Source organism: Lissotriton helveticus, chromosome 11, assembly GCF_964261635.1.
Source record: "Lissotriton helveticus chromosome 11, aLisHel1.1, whole genome shotgun sequence".
Taxonomy (NCBI): domain Eukaryota; kingdom Metazoa; phylum Chordata; class Amphibia; order Caudata; family Salamandridae; genus Lissotriton; species Lissotriton helveticus.
Window position 1 is genome coordinate 1,012,164,218 of NC_136072.1, and position 16,615 is coordinate 1,012,180,832.

Consider the following 16,615-nt stretch of genomic DNA (forward strand, 5'->3'; position numbering starts at 1 on the left):
GATGGTATTATTGTGCTTTTTTTATAAAAAATGTGCGATTATATATTTTATCTTTGGTATTGTAATTGAAAAATTAATCAATAGTACATTTTGAAGATGTTTAATGATTCAGTTAGAAATTATTAATGTTATAAAATTGACAATTTAATTTTTTTAATGTTAAATAATTCTATATAAAATTAATAATTATATTTTATTTTTCATTAAAAAAAATAATTATCATGTAATTTATAAATGCAAGAACATTTATAAAAATCATTTTAAAAGTCTCATAACGTTATTCTGGATGTGTGTTTAGAATTGGGGCTAGTTTAATATATACGTATAATGTGTATTATTTTATATGTGTTTATATAATTTTTGGGGAAATATTCCATTTTATGATTATATTGTTTTGCACTTTCCTTGAGTTAATATAGTTTGCGGTGGGAATAGTAAATTATATATGTTTAAAATCAAGCACCTTCCCTGAGTTAATGCACTTTGACGTGGGAATAGTAAATGATACATGTTTAGTGTCCAGTACCTTCTCTGAGTTAATACAGTTTGGAGTGGGAATAGTAAATTATATATGTTTAGTGTACAACTCCTTCCCTTAGTTAATGTAGGGGTCTATTATAATAGGGGGCGGATCGCCACTGCCCGTATGGCTCTGGCGATCCGCCGCCTTTATCTACCTCCCGCCTCCCATTTCCTCCCCGCCATATTACGATGGCAGGGGGGACCCCAGCGGACGGTTTTCTGCCCGTTGACGAGTCAACCAGGTAGAAAAGAGGCTGAATATAATGGAGGTGTCTGCAAGACACCGCCTTCCATATTACAATTTAGGCAGGGATGTGCCTTTCCATGGCGGCAAAGGCGTGCGGTCCGTGATTTTGGGGGCTTGTTGCGGGCCCCCAGGGTGTTGGGGGGGTGGGAGTGCTCTTGGGGGTACCTATTGTAACCCCCTGCATTTGCATGCACAATGTGGCAGGCACAGCGTGGTGCCTGCCTTGTTGTGTATGCAAATGCACAAGGTGCACCCACAGCATTGTGGCGGGTGGTGCTGTGAGCACCCCCACCACAATGTTGTGGATGGGGGATGCCACCGTGGTGGTTGCATCCTAAATGCCGGTGGGGGACCGCTGCACCACTGGCCGCCGTCCCAGCACCGCTAGGATGTACGCCCACCATCCAAATAGTCCAGATAGTTTGGAGTGGGAATATCAAATTATATATATGTTTAGTGTCCAGCACATTCCCTGAGTTTTTACAGTTTGGAGTGGGAATAGTAAATGATATATGTTTAGTGTCCAGCACCTTCCCTGACTTTTTGTAGTTTGGAGTGGGTATAGTGAATTATATATGTTTAGAGTCCAGCACTTTCCCTGACTTAATATAGTTTGGAGTGGGAATAATACATTATATATGTTTAGTGTCCATCACCTTCTCTGACTTTTTCTAGTTTTGAGTGGGAATAGGAAATTATATATGTTCAGTGTCCAGCACCTTCCCTGACTTTTTCTGGTTTGGAGTGGGAATAGTAAACTGTATATGTTTAGTGTCCAGCACCTTCCCTGAGTGTTTCTAGTTTAGAGTGGAAATACTAAATTAAATATGTTTAGCATCTAGCACCTTCCCTGAATTAATATAGTTTGGAGTGGAAAAAGTAAATGGTATATTTTTAGTGTCCAGCAGTTTCCCTGAGTTGATATAGTGTCGAGTGGGAATAGTAAAATATGTAGGGCCTGATTCACAAAAGTAATCTGAGTGAGAATCCTGACTTTACGACTTTTGGTATTCACAGAAGGCATTTATTAGTACTAAAGTTAGGATTTTTTCTCAGTTAAATTTAAGTTTTGGTCTTAAGTTAAACTTAAGACAAAAAAAGTTAAACTGAGGCAAAATCCTAGTCGTAAAGTTAGGATTTTGTCTCAGTTAAACTTGTTTGTCTTAAGTTTAACTTAAGACAAAAACGTACGATTGACTGAGACAAAATCTTGACTATAGTACTCCTTAAATGCCTTTTGTGAATACTGAAAGTCGTAAAATTAGGATTATGTCTTATATTACTTTTGTGAATCGGGTCCTAGTTTTTTATTTTGGAGTAGGGTTAATGATAAAAATGTATGTTTAAGTGGTAATAGTATGTCATGTATGTGTATTAAAATATATATTTATGTCTGAAAATTCATTTAAGATAAATATTTTATTGTAAATACAGAAAAGAAAATTAATATAGGAATTGAATACAGAACAATTTTTAGTTTTTATTTATTTCTTTATTTTTATTCAAAGACATGCAAAGAAATAATATGCATTTTACTATATTAACATTGTTTTACATATATTTTTATACCGAGAAATAAAACTGCATTTTTTATTTTTGAATACATTACATATTTAGTGCATATTTAAACATACATATAATATTTAAGTATTGTCAGCATGAAACATTTTTTTTATAATAGAATATTTATATACATTGTAAATAAGCATGACATATTTACATATATCGTAAATTTTTAATAACATACAGTGTGTTACAAACTTTTTAAATATTTTTGCATATTTTCTAATAAATAATATTATAGTTTGTATAGTAATATTTAAATTGTAAATACAAAAAACTATAAAGGTAGGAGAGCATTTTGTAAAAGAAAAATATTTTTTAACATTAATAACTTTTTCCAATTTTTGTCCACATTTTTAGCAAGCAGGACAATTTTGTTTAATACATTGGTAAGTTCACATATTTTTTTAAGGATTAACAATAATTTTTTTTCTAATATTTACTATTATAATTGAACATTTTTAAACAGCAAGGAAAAAACATTTTGTATATTAGTAATATTAATGACCATTTTTTAAAACTTTTTTTGTAGTACATTTTTAACTCCTTAACCGCGGCACAAATTCTGCTGCGATGCGGGAGTTTAAATGAGTGAGCGGGGCCGCATCGGCCAATGGACATGCGCAGTACTACAAAGGTAGTGCTTGCCACGGCCATTGGCCGATGCGCGCACGCAAGGGGTTAATGTACATTTAGTTTAATGTAAAAAAGTATTTTTATTATTTCAATTAGATAGCCATTTTCTAAACTAAGCTGTATTTTCTAGGATATCTGTGTTGTTTTAGGTCATTTCTGAGGGGAGGAGCTCGTGGTTGGAAGCTGCGTCGCATCGGTTAAGGTAATTTTAATTCAGTTACTTTAAGACTTAATTTAGATGCAGGACGAAGGTAGTTAGGTAGTCTATAAGTTATGTAAAGTTTGCATTTTGTGTCTTTTGTGAGGTTTCATTTGTAGTTTTGCGGATGCAAAATGAGGTTAGTGAGTTGATAGGTAGGTGTTAGGGTTTGCTATATAGGTTTAAATATGTTTAGAATATGATGTTATTAGTATGTTTATGTGTGTTTTTTAATGATTTTATTGTATATTTGTGCAGGAGGGATTGTGTTGTTTTTCCACAGGTTTTTGTCGTTTGGAAGTTGGCATTGGGAAAAGTATGCTTTTTGTTTTAAGGAACAGAGTAAGAGTTTCTAGTAAACCAATAATTATTTTTCAGTTTCTTTATTTTTCGGGCTTTCCTGAAATGTTTCTTTTTTTAATTAAATTTTTCGGGTTTTAAATGGCTTCAAGTCTATGGATATTTTGTTGATAGATTATATTTTATACAGGTGTATTTTTCCAATTTTTGGGGGACTTTTAACTTAGGGACTCATTACGTACTGCTGTTTTCCCCCGCCATAACATGATGGCGGGGGGAATCGTTGGGTATGGGTTCTGACAGGTGGTGCTTTTCCGACTGCCTGTCGGAACGGTAACACAGCCCAACATTGCGACGGTGCTTGGATTAGGATATCCCCTTTCATCCATTTGTTTTGCGGCGGCCAAACCGCAGTAAAACATATGGCAGGAATGGATTTCCCTTGATCCTTGGGACTGGGTCACAGGCACTGGGAGGCACCTATGGTGCCCCCCTACATATCTCAGCACCATGTGCCAGGCACCGCATGGTGCCTGCCACGTTTTGCAGGGATATACAAGTGCCTTTAATTTTGCATTGTGGCGGGGCCTGCTGATCGCATCAATCAATCAGTCTCAAGGTGCTGGGGGTGGGGGCGGCTCTGGCTCAGTGGAAGAGCCAGGTCTTGAGGTTTTCCAGATCGCAACGCATCCCTGCCACAATGCAAAATATAGGTGATGCGACCGCCATTGTGGCGGTGGCATCGTAATTTTGATTGTGCGGACGCTTCCTCATGGGAGGCTGGTCCTAAATCCGAAACGATGGCAGACGGATAGAAGTCTGTCCGCCATCGTAATGAGCCCCTAAGTTTTTTAATTTTTCTACGTTTGGATTTATTTATGGCAGTTTGGATTCAATTCTTCAGCTACAAAAAAGTAACTTATTTTAAATTATTTACAATGGGAGGGAAATGTAAGTTTTGTAATTGTTTTTGATATGGTTTAATACATAAAATATATTTATTTTGTAAAATATTTTTTTTTTAAGTTCAAATTAATTGACAAAATATTTATATTTTAGATGTTTGTAAATAAATGCTTATTTAGGAATTCTGTTCACCATTACGAATTTTCTCTGTTTATCTGATTAAGGCTTCTGGATATTCTTGCCCTTTAGTGTTTGGGTAGAGCCTCGAACTTGTTTTAGTTTGTTTAGTGTGTTAGTTTTGGACCTAGCTGTGTTACAGTTTAAGGGCCCCATTAGTATGGCAGGCAGACTTTGTCTGCCCGCCATACCCTAGGGAACCGGGACTGCCCACTGAGGGTGCAGTGGTCCAGCACTCCCGACTAGCATGCACCCGCAGCGAGCACCGCCCGCCGTAATGCCACAGAGGCAGGTTGTGCGTTTCAATGCACAATGTGACAGGCACCGCGCGGTGCCTGCCACGTTGTTCATTGAAAGGCACAGGGGGTCCCATAGATACCCCCCATGTGCACCCCCCGGAGTCCCTGGAGGCCCGCAATGGGAACCCCAAGCAGAGTCCGCTTGCCTTTTGTTTCCATGGCGGCAATGCCACCATGGAAGGCATGTTCAAGGCCACATTCTAATATGGCTGGCGGTGTCTATCAGACACCGCCACCATATTGAACCCTTTTCCGCCGCGGACCCCCAGCCATTGTAATATGGCGGGGGTCTTTTCTGCAAGGATGGCGGGCAGATTGCCCACGCCGGGCTCGAGGTGACTACCGCCGGCCCGGCAGGGGCGATCCGCCCGCCATCCTAATGGAGCCCAAAGTCTTAGCTGTTGGTAGCTTTGTTCTTTTTGTATTGATTGTAGTAATATATGTAGGGTTGGTTGGGTTCTGCCTGTTGTGACTTGAAAAGCATTATGCCATCGCTCCACAGCAATTATTTTTGCTTCTTTTTTTAAGGTACTGTTATATACATTCCACCATGGAATGTGGTATTTGGGCTGTCTTCTGTGTCCAGATCTGCATAGCCTTCCCACCCTGGTATCTTCTAAATAGTCGAGTAGGGGACTTAGTTTATGTTAATTTGTTTGGTAGTAGGGGCTTTCTATTAATAGATTGTAGTGTTCTGCTACATCAGCTATTGGGACATATGCTAGTGCAATTAGCTTTTTAATTTCATATGCGTAATTGCTATTAGTTGCATATTCTACACAAAGGGCCCGATTCCAATGCCGCTCGGAAACCCTTCCGACTGACACAAACCAGGAATGTATTCCGACCGACACCTACGCGCGCTGTCTTACCGGCGGAGTACAATACGACATGTGTCAAATACCACCAACTCGCAGAGAGCACAACATGGAAGGCCAATACGTACGGAATCAATCCGTCCGAGTACATCGTCTGGAAAAGAGCCCAACGCGACTGACTCATTCGCGAACACTGCAACATAGCATAATGTGAATAGGACAGACTCGGACAACCCCTGCCAATGCTTAAAAAAGCTTCCATTGCGGTCAAATGAACGCCTCTGTCATGCTTAAATAAATACAACAGAAACAGACATAAGAAGTCCAAACAAGCATTGACAAAGGCAATAAAATATTTAAACACACTTGCAGCTCCACCTATATAAAGGGCCAAAATCATTACCATGATCCTTTGCAAATTCATCATACCTGCCAGCAGATATCACCACTACACTGCACTGAGACATACACTCACAACCCACCCACCACACAAGCAGTACACCAATAGCACCTATCAAATACCACACTCACAAACACACACCTTTACTCATAATCACTCACCCTCACTTTCACACTCACCCACACATCCATCTCCACTGCCACCCATCACCATGCCCCCAAAGAAGAATCCAAAGTTCACAAACAGTGAGATGGAAGTCATGGTAGATGAAATTCTCAGAGTAGAGCCACAGTTATTCGGCACATTGTTCCAACAGACCCCATGTCCCAGAAAACCAAGAAGTCAAGAGGATTGACAATAAGGTGAGCACCTTGCCTGCGCACAATGGGCGATATCAGTAACAGGTACTATGATGTGCGAAGGAGGGTCCAGAAGCAGATTAGCAGAGTCCATGCCCTGAGCCAGCGGACCAGCGGTGGCCCTCCTGCAAAACCTATGCACTTCACTTCCTGGCAAGAGAAGGTGCGGGCGATCCTTTAACCGAGGGCATCCATGGATTATCAGGAATACCAGAGCCTGATGAGTACATAACCAACTAGCCAATATTGTGCCCAATAAACACCCACAGACATCACTGTCAAGGGGACAGTTATACCAATCACTGTTAGCCAAGCCATATCAACATAAAGCAAATGATCCTGTGATGTGTAAATGTAAATGTAAGCGTATTTGTAAAGCGCACTGATACTCCGGAGTGTCCTGGCGCTGTACTCATACCGCTAGGGAACCCTTCCTGGTTTTTCCCCGTGAAATGTCCACTCCTGGGCATCCCCAGGGTGCAACCAGGCATCCCTAGCGCTGTAGGAGGCCGTTGTGGAGACTAAGCAAGCTATTGCCCAGAGTTGCAGCGTGGGACCCATGCTTAGAGTAGGCACCGAGACGAGAAATCAGGTCAGAGGAATTATGAGCCCAAGATCCGCCGAGACCAGCCGAGGCAGGAATTGAACCCTGGTCCCGGGCCAGACCTCTGCATCAGGGTCTGCCGCTCTAACCATTGAGCCACACTTCTCCACTTGAGCCACACTTCTCCACTGTGAGGTAGTGTAACAGTGCTGGCAAGATGGCTGACTGTGGTGGGTGGTGTATGCCAGTAAGACAAACAAAGTACCTGCAAGCTTAGAGTAATATGCAACTATGTCATAACATGTACAAACCTACTAACAAACACAGCAAGGCTTTGGCCTCAAAACACCACCCACCAGTCAGCCATCTTGCCAGCACTGTTACACTACCTCACAGGGAAGCCGAGTCACAGCAAGGAAGGTTGGGTTTGCTGGGAAGGTGAGTGCAGCCAAAAACACGATGGGAATTGTAGTCACAGCTAACAATCCTCCTCCCTCATGGCCCATCAAGCCCACCTTGAACTATGCACATCTCACAAGGAGTGGAAAAGTACTGCCAAGATGGCTGACACTGGGCGCTGCTGTGGGAAGCACAAGGCCCTGTTGGGTGTAGTGCTCAAGCCAGGCCAACACTGTCAGACATCTTGCCAGAACTGTTTCACTCACTCACAGGGAAGCTGAGTCACAGGAAGGAAAGTAGGGGTTGCTGGGAAGGTGGGTGCAGCCAAAAGCATGATGGGAGTCGTAGTCAGAGCTAACAAACCTCCTCCATCATGGCCCATCAACCCCACCTTGAACTATGCCCATCTCACAGGGAGTGGAAAAGTACTGCCAAGATGTCTGACACTGGGCTCTGCTGTGCGGAGCACAAGGCCCTGTTGGGAGTTGTGCACAAACAACACCATGCCACCACTGTCAGACATCTTGAAGGTAAACTTTTAATCACTGTCACGGAAGCTCGGTTCAGGGTGGCTTACTTGCCCGGGGGGAGGAGGAGGGGTAGCTCTGATTACATCTACCAGCAGGCCCTGTCACACATACACCCCTCCCAACAACACCAAACACCACACTTCGGACTATGCACAGCCCGAGAGTCAAGGTAAATCTACTTCCAAGATGCCTGTCACTGAACCCTGGTGTGAGTTGCACCAGTCCATGATGGAATATGTGACCAAATGTAAATTGAAACCAACAACATACCTAAAACGTAACAGGAAAGCTCACCATGTAAAAATATGTACAAACTTACCACTAACTCAAAGCAAGGCAATGGGATCCAAACTTCAGTCACATACAGCAGCCATCTTGTTTGTATACATTCACTCCCAGGAAATCTGAGTCACAGGAAGGGAGGTTGGGATTGCTGGGAAGGTGGGTGTCGCCAAAAGCATAATGGGAGTCGTAGTCACAGCTAACAATCCCCCTCCCACATGGCCCATCAATCCAACCTTGAAATATGCTCATCTCGCAGGGGTGGAAAAGTAATGCCAAGATGGCTGACACTGGGCTCTGTTGTGGGGAGCACAAGGCCCTGTTGGGAGTTGTGCACAAACAAACACCAGGCCACCACTGTCAGGCATCTTGAAGGTAAACTTTTAATCACTGTCATGGAAGCATGGTTCAGGTTGGCATACTTGATCGGGGGGGAGTAGGAGTTTCTTCAATGACTACAACTACTATCAAGGCCTACCCAACACACAGCTTCTCAGCCAGATCAAATAGCACTCTTGTGATTAGTCAGTCCATTAGAGTGAAAGGAAATGTACCGGTGAGATGGCCTTATGTATGAATTGGCCACAAGTCACACCTAGGCTCTGGTCCTCTCACACCAGTCCACACTCTAAATATTCTTCACTGTACATTTCCACTCACTGTCTGGGGATGCAGTGTCCCAGGGGTGCCCCATCGGCTGGCTGTGGCTGTGTGTGGAGTACAGGACATGTGGTGAGATGCAGACACAGCTTACATGAAAACACACACACAAAGCAACATATCCATCATTGACAAGGGATACCTGACAGTGAATGGAATGGCCACAGCAAGATAGCTGACACTGTTGCATGGTGTCATTTACACAAAGCACTGTTGTAAGCAGCATTCAACTTCTACATCATGCAGCATTGTCAGCATTCTTGACACTACACTCCCCTCACTGTCATTGACACTTTCAACACACGGAGTAATCTGGACTGGGTGGGAGGAGGGGTACAACTCACAACAGCATGACACAGCCACATAAACCTCTCTACCTCACAGTCCTGGGCATGGAAAAGCAAGAAAGCAGCCTTGGTTAACTAATCTGTCCATGAAGGACAAGGACAATATACATGATGTTATAATACACAAAACTAAGCAGCAACAACATTTGCTAATAAAACGCATTCACATATGTGCAATTAGATGAGAACTAGGAACATATATAACAAAATAGTAAATCACAAATGCTCACATACATACTGGACTGTGAGTGTGTTGGTAGCCACACCAATGTGACTCGAAAATACATGCACAAATTCCAGCACACATGCACAAATCTTGCAACACATCGTAAGAGGAAGAGTACGTATGTCATTGTAAAAGCACAAATGTGGGAAGTAACAACCACCTATGTCAGGCACAGCATGGCACATGACTTTCAATGTCTATGTACAGTCCAAGAAACAATACATGATCTATTTATGTACAAAACTCAACACGCTCAGCAAAAAAAATCTTATTAAAATTACAATGTTCTTTACTAATATAGGCCTGTGTCTGTGACAATTGAGGACAATGCAATGTACATACACTCATCATAATGTATAATAGCAAATGTAATGTGTAAGACACGTTGACCTGTGCAAAAACAAAACATACATTGAACGACCTGGCCCCTCCGGTGTGGATCACCATGCATCACCAGCACCTGTAAACGCAGCCGCCCTTGTGACCACTCCCGCAACATCTAGCAACCCCCAGATGACCTCTACCAACAAGGACACAACAAAGCATGTACACATTGATGGCACAGCAACACGGGGCACTCTGGAGTTAGCAGACAACAACACAACAAGTGTCAACAATGAAGGAGGCTCAGTGTTGTCGGTGTCTGCAACAACTGGTCCTGCTCATTTGGGTAGGGGTGGTGTGAGGGGCCCCGGGGTGAGGTCACGTCATGAAGATGGTGCTGTTGAACAAGCTGACCCACAGTTGGGACACATTCTAAATGCATATCGAAAATGCACCAGAGACTTTGGCTAGGTAGTTGGGATCCTCAAGGACATGCAACAGCAGCAGGCTACCCATCATGCCAAAATGGACTCACACATGTCCAGAATGGACTCACACATGTCCAGAATGGACACACACATGTCTAGAAATGAGTCCAAAATGAATACAAATTGCATAGGGACATGCTCACCCCCCTCCGCCAGATTGCTGACAACATAACCCTTACCTCCCTGTATGCCCACTACATCTGTTGCCACTACATCTGCAACTGCCACAGAGAGGGATGAGGACTCTGGTGTAGAGTCCCCTGCACCACAGCGGCCTCACTTGAGGGTCCCCCTCGAAAGAAGAAGCGGGGTCGTCGGAAGAAGGACAAATGAGAGACAGATTGCCATGCATCCCCCACAGGAAGTGAAAACCTGCTCCTGATATCCTCCATTGTGTGCAAGCATTCACTTTGCTGACGGTCACTGAACACTCCCGCATTTGTGATAGAGGGTCTAAGGTGGATCAATGACTCAAATTACTATGGACTTGGGTCTGAAAATCTCATCTACTACAACAACTACTCCTCTGTGAACTTTGGATTTCTAAACTTTGTACTGCACTATCACTTACTTGTACTTTTTCACATAGGCATCGTAATAAAGTCAGAATCATACAATACTTGCCTCGGTCGTGAATTAAACACTGTTTGTAACATAGAGATGATGCCCTAAAAACAATTATTTTGCAGGAAAACAAGTACAGTACAGCAATAAAAACAAAGTCTTGTGAGTAATTGTGATGTGACACATATGAGATACACACAATAAGGTCTACACAACACAAATAGCACATGACATACATCCCCATTGCCTCCACTGTTGTAAACTGAAAAGACATTTCAATGCACAAACACTAAACATGGTCAGATAAAGTGGAAATCAGGGAACAGATACAGTATGCAAAGGAATGTTGAATGTGTGCATACAGACGAGGCACACCTCAATGTGGAGCAGAGGTTTATTACACAGTCCATTGTGTCCAATGTCTCTTTATTGTTTGGTCAATTAAAACCAGAACAGGTTTATTACACAGTCACAACATGTTGTATTCACAACAGATGCAATCTAATCACACTGTGACAATAAGCACAAATTAACCGTGACGCTACAAAATCTTCTGAATTGAGTGTGTGGCACAGCTTCCTATTCCCAAGAAAAGGTGCACTCTTTGACAGCATTGTGTGTTTTGCCGGTCACATGTCACAATACAACAGTCGAAGAACCCTGTGAAGGAGAGACATAGAACAGTCTTTATATAACTAAAATTCTACATACATCTCCAATAGACATTTCATACACAAGTCTCATGAATTGTGAACACTAGCTAGAAGTCAAGTCAACACTGTACTGGTGAACATACTAACTCAATACTCACATAACAACTCCAAGGATCATGTCAAGTAGCAGGCACCCTCATGTATGCATATATATTGTACAATAGACACATATCATGCAAAGAAAAAGCTTAGTCAAGTCATCATTGTATACTTACAATCATGGGAAAAAGTTATTGATGAGCTGTCTCCGAACATCCTCCTCCCGCTCATCATCACTGGCAACATATCCCAGGGCTGGATCCTCCCCTGATGGAGGCTGCTGGTCTATGTCACCTGTGTCAGAAACCACAGCATGTTGGGGTACCGGAGTCACCTAAATTTAAACAAAAAAACATTTCATGTGTCTGAGAACAGGGTACAACCTGACATACAACCAAAACACAACATAAAATGACATTACACACCAACAAGCCAGGCACACTGATTTGGCAGCTGAGACATGATCTGTGGTATATAAACTCAGCCGCACTCCGCAAGCGGCCTAGTGCGGTAGAAAAACGCTGTTCGCTATAATTTTCAGTGCCAGATGCTTGTCCGCACTGTGCAATCATCGCGAACGGCACCATGCACAGTGCAAACGAGCGCTGCTTCCCTTTCTGCCGCTTGAGTAGATTTTTAATCGAGTGCCAGCTTTCTCAACACGAACAGGCAGTTTCTCAACGCGAGCGGTCGCGAGCATACGTGACCACTTGCAATGAGAAACCTGACCCCCGCGTTGAGAAATCTGGCCGGGAGGTTTATTTTCCACGCTCCCGCTTGCCAACTTGATGTTGATGATCGCAAATGAAGAAAAATCTCGCTGGGAGGTGTATTCTCCTCGCTTGCTCTTGCCAACTTGACGTTGGTGAACATAAACGAGGAACTCCGCGAGCTTTGCGTAACGCGGAGCGCGAAAAACTCTGCTAACTCTGCGAGCAGAGTGGAGTTCACCGCCCAGGTTAGTCATGGGCTGATCCTTGAAAACGTACAGAGAAATGTGAGATTATCCTGTCAGGCAGACATACCAGCAGGCCATTTATGGAGTGAAAGTGCTTCTGATTCCTGTATGTTTGTTCATTTGCCTGTGATGGGACCAAAGCCACATGTGTACCATCAATGGAGCCAATGACATGTGGCATTCTTCCTAAAGCATAAAAGTAAATTTTGATGTCCGCAAATTGTTGTGGTGTTGGGAATTTGATGTACCGGTTCAATAAATGTAACATTGCCTCCAACAAATCACGAAGCACACGGCTAAACATTGTCTGTGACATCCCACCAGCAGTAGCCACAGTATACTGGAAGGTTCCCGTGGCAAGGAAATGTAGGACTGCCATCACCTTCACCTTGGGGGTTAGCGCAGGTAGCAAATGTGGGCCCAACTGCTCTGCCAACTCCTCAATGTGTGGTCTGGTGTAGCGGTAACGTCTGATGCTGTCATGTTCTACCATGGTTTCTAGGTCGGGGAAGGGTCCTTGGACAGCTGGTCTCCTGCGGTACATAGGTGACAAAGAAACATTATCAATTCACGTTCAATTGCAGCAAGTAACATGCTAAATATCATATGCAACATCAAAGCAAGACTCAATTAACTCAGGTGTGTAATGTTGAGCATTGACACAAAGCCAGCTACGTTACCCTCACAGAAAATTTCATGTCATGATGGTTTTACAACAAGTGCAATGCTGTGCTGTGACTAATCAATGGTGTCTGTCACAGTCCATGTAAACAAACATTGCATACTAAAAAGACACACATATGAAACTATTAAAGATGCGTGGAACAACTGACACGTGGTGGAAAGGTACACACCAGGGATCATGTAATGCCACCTGGACACTGTCATGATGTACTGCACTATCACTTACTTGTACTTTTTCACATAGGCATTGTAATAAAATCATAATCACACAATACTTGCCTCGGTCGTGAATTATGTGTGTGATGTACCATCACACACATAAAAACAATGATGTGTATCACATTTTGTTTGCATAACAAACAGGTATGTCTGTGACACAAACACACAACAGCAACTCACATGCCAAATACTGACTGATGTTTAAAGTGAATATAATCAACAACTTAAACAATGGAGTGTGTGCGTTGTAGAAATACTCAGATACTGTGGATTCACTAAAAAATACTGCATCCAAAGCACTTTGTAACACACTGTCCAATACAGCTGTGATTCTGTGTGTAAGTAACTTGTGATAACACAATGGGCCCATGGAACTGTGTCCAGGTCTAGGAGGGTGATCCATAAAGTTGTCACTCATGTTATGATGTGCATTACAAACAATGTATTTGGTGCACATGAAGGTTGGCTCATCATGGGAGTGTGAGCTATGAAAAGCTCTGTCCAATATGACAAGTTAATCTATGTACCCACACATTTCATAAAGCAGGAAATGACGTTTCCTAAACTGTCTGACATGCTTATTGATTGGTGTAGGGCACCTGAGCCTCAGCCAAAACAGTTGGGTTTGCACCCTTTGGCTGTTGACTGTAATGGGGTCAGACGAGGGTGAGTATTCAAAAGACGTGTTGTACACTTCAAAACCAAGCCGATGCACACATTGGCTGTTCACTGAAATGGGGACTGACATGGGTGAGTATGCAAAAGATGCATTGTACACTTCAAAACCAGGCCGAACACACACATTGGCTGTTGGTCGTTCTGGGGACATAGGCGGGTGAGTATTTAAAAGACACGTTGTACACTTCAAAACCAAGCCGGACGCACACATTGGCTGTTGGTCATCATGGGGACAGACGCGGTGAGTATTCAAAAGACGCGTCGTGCACTTCAAAACCAAGCCGGACGCACACATTAGCTATTGGTCGTCATGGGGAGAGACGTGGTTTTGCTTTGTGTATGAATCGTGTGCAAACAAATTCTGTTGGATTACAACAACAATGTATCAAACACAATAGTTTTATGATGCGGAATATTTGACTGATGCGGTAGGCGTGTCGGATGCATGCAATGTTATGGATTGGACAAATTCAGATAATGCAAACGTCTCCGACCTATCACTTTGGACGCATGGAACAGAATCCGCCTCTGCAGCACAGATATAAGGCTGCCTGTTCCCAAGAGACTTCACTTGCCTGCCCTACATGCTACTTGCCTACATCTCAACCTACCACTACTGCTGTCTCTGCATTCTCTGGGATCTGCAATGGCATGTACTATGGAGAGGGCACCAGCTTTCACAGAGGAGGAGAACCAGTCCCTGCTGGACAGCCTCCTGCCACAGTACAGCAAGCTCTATGGAAAACCAGGGTGGCAGGTGAGCGTTGATTACACTGCCTTTTCAATTGACCATGTTTTAAAACAGGCACTACTAGCATTGTGATCCCCAAGGGCAAGCATGCACACATAGTTATTGTAAGTCTCACAGTGTGTAGATTCATGTTATGGACAGGTACAGTGATGTAAAGGTGTATTTTGTGGAATTGATTTTCATGCACTGTTCTCATGTTGTTAAGGCAGCCTTGCACACAGGACAACTGCCCCTGATGATACTTGTACAACCTTCATACATTATATGCCCTTCTAACAATGACCTATATTTCTAATTGTGTGATGAACAAACATGTAGCATTTGTATTAATGGTGTGTCACCATGTCATCCTTACAGGTCGACGCCCATGAGAACCAGAAAATTTGGCTGACCATCGTCCGGGCTGTGAGATCTGTTGGGCTCTTCAAACGCCAAACTCGCCACTGCCAGAAGAGGTGGCAGGACCTCCGTGGCTGGGCCCAGAGGATTGCAAGAGTCCAGCTGAAGCTGTCACTTCCTTGCAAAAGCGGGGGAAGATGGACCCTGACCCTCCACATGCTCTGGATACTGAGGGTGGTCTTCCCTGACCTGGATGGGCAGTTGAAGGCCAGACAGCAGGAAGGAGGGGGTGAGTTTGTGCCATTTTGCTGAACTATGTCTGACATGCATGTTGCACTCCCTCAGCCCGGTAACACTTACACAGGTCGTCTGTCTGCTGAGACAATACTTATGTGGCAAAATGTAATGATGCCCCATTCTCATTTGATGCCCAGGTGTGTCCCTTTCCATCTGTGACATGTGTCACTTGGATCCTGCGTATTTGCTGCAGTCCAAGGTTAACGTGAACAACACCATATACAACAGGTGCACTGAGTTGACCATCATGAGTGAGGGTATTGTCTGACATGTGTCAGCACATTGACTGAAACATGGCATGTACTTTGTGTGATACATACATGAATGTTCAAGTTGCTGATCTGGGTCAACACAGGTTTTTTGAGAAATATACTACACACCCATGCAGCAGGTAAGACCAATGTTGATGCCCCAGACAAATGAAATGGATAAGTGTTCAAAATGTGTATTCACCTGCCAAGTGCTCCGGGGTAATCCCATGTTTCACATGGACCAAGGACAGGTATGCCAACCCAGGCCATCTGAGGCACTGTCACATCCTAATTTTGGATGTCAGCCAACACTTTAACCATTGCAAAATTGAAATTCATGTGTCTGACTCTGTGTCAGTGTGTACAGGCAGCATTATGGAAGGAGCGGTACTGCGCTCCGATCCAGGTGCACAGCTGATATGGTAGTTTCAAATCCATTTCAATAACTCTTTCACTTTCGTCACAAATACTCCATGTAATCCAAAGTTTTTATCTTCAAACCATTTTATTTTCATAGATCTTATTGCATGTGATATGCGTCTGTTATATAGCTTCTCATGCATCGGATATGCCGATCCAGGCCTTTTTCCATTGCTCGTTTAACAAAACATCCTTGGTTGCAAATTCATAAATTACCCAATGCATTTCGGACTTATTTAAGTCCTTCGTCAGGGCTTCTCTGCAAAGTTAAAAAACGTGAATATTAAAATCTAGCTTCAAATCTTATAACAGTTTATGTGAACATTCAAACAACTTATGTGCTGTCTTTCTAATTAAAGCACTTTCCCTCTAAACCCAGAGGCACCTGCCTCCATAGAAAAACTTAAAGATTGCTCTAAAGCCCCACCACGCCGTATGTCTTAACCTTCCCTTGCTTTCAGTAACGTCACTATGCT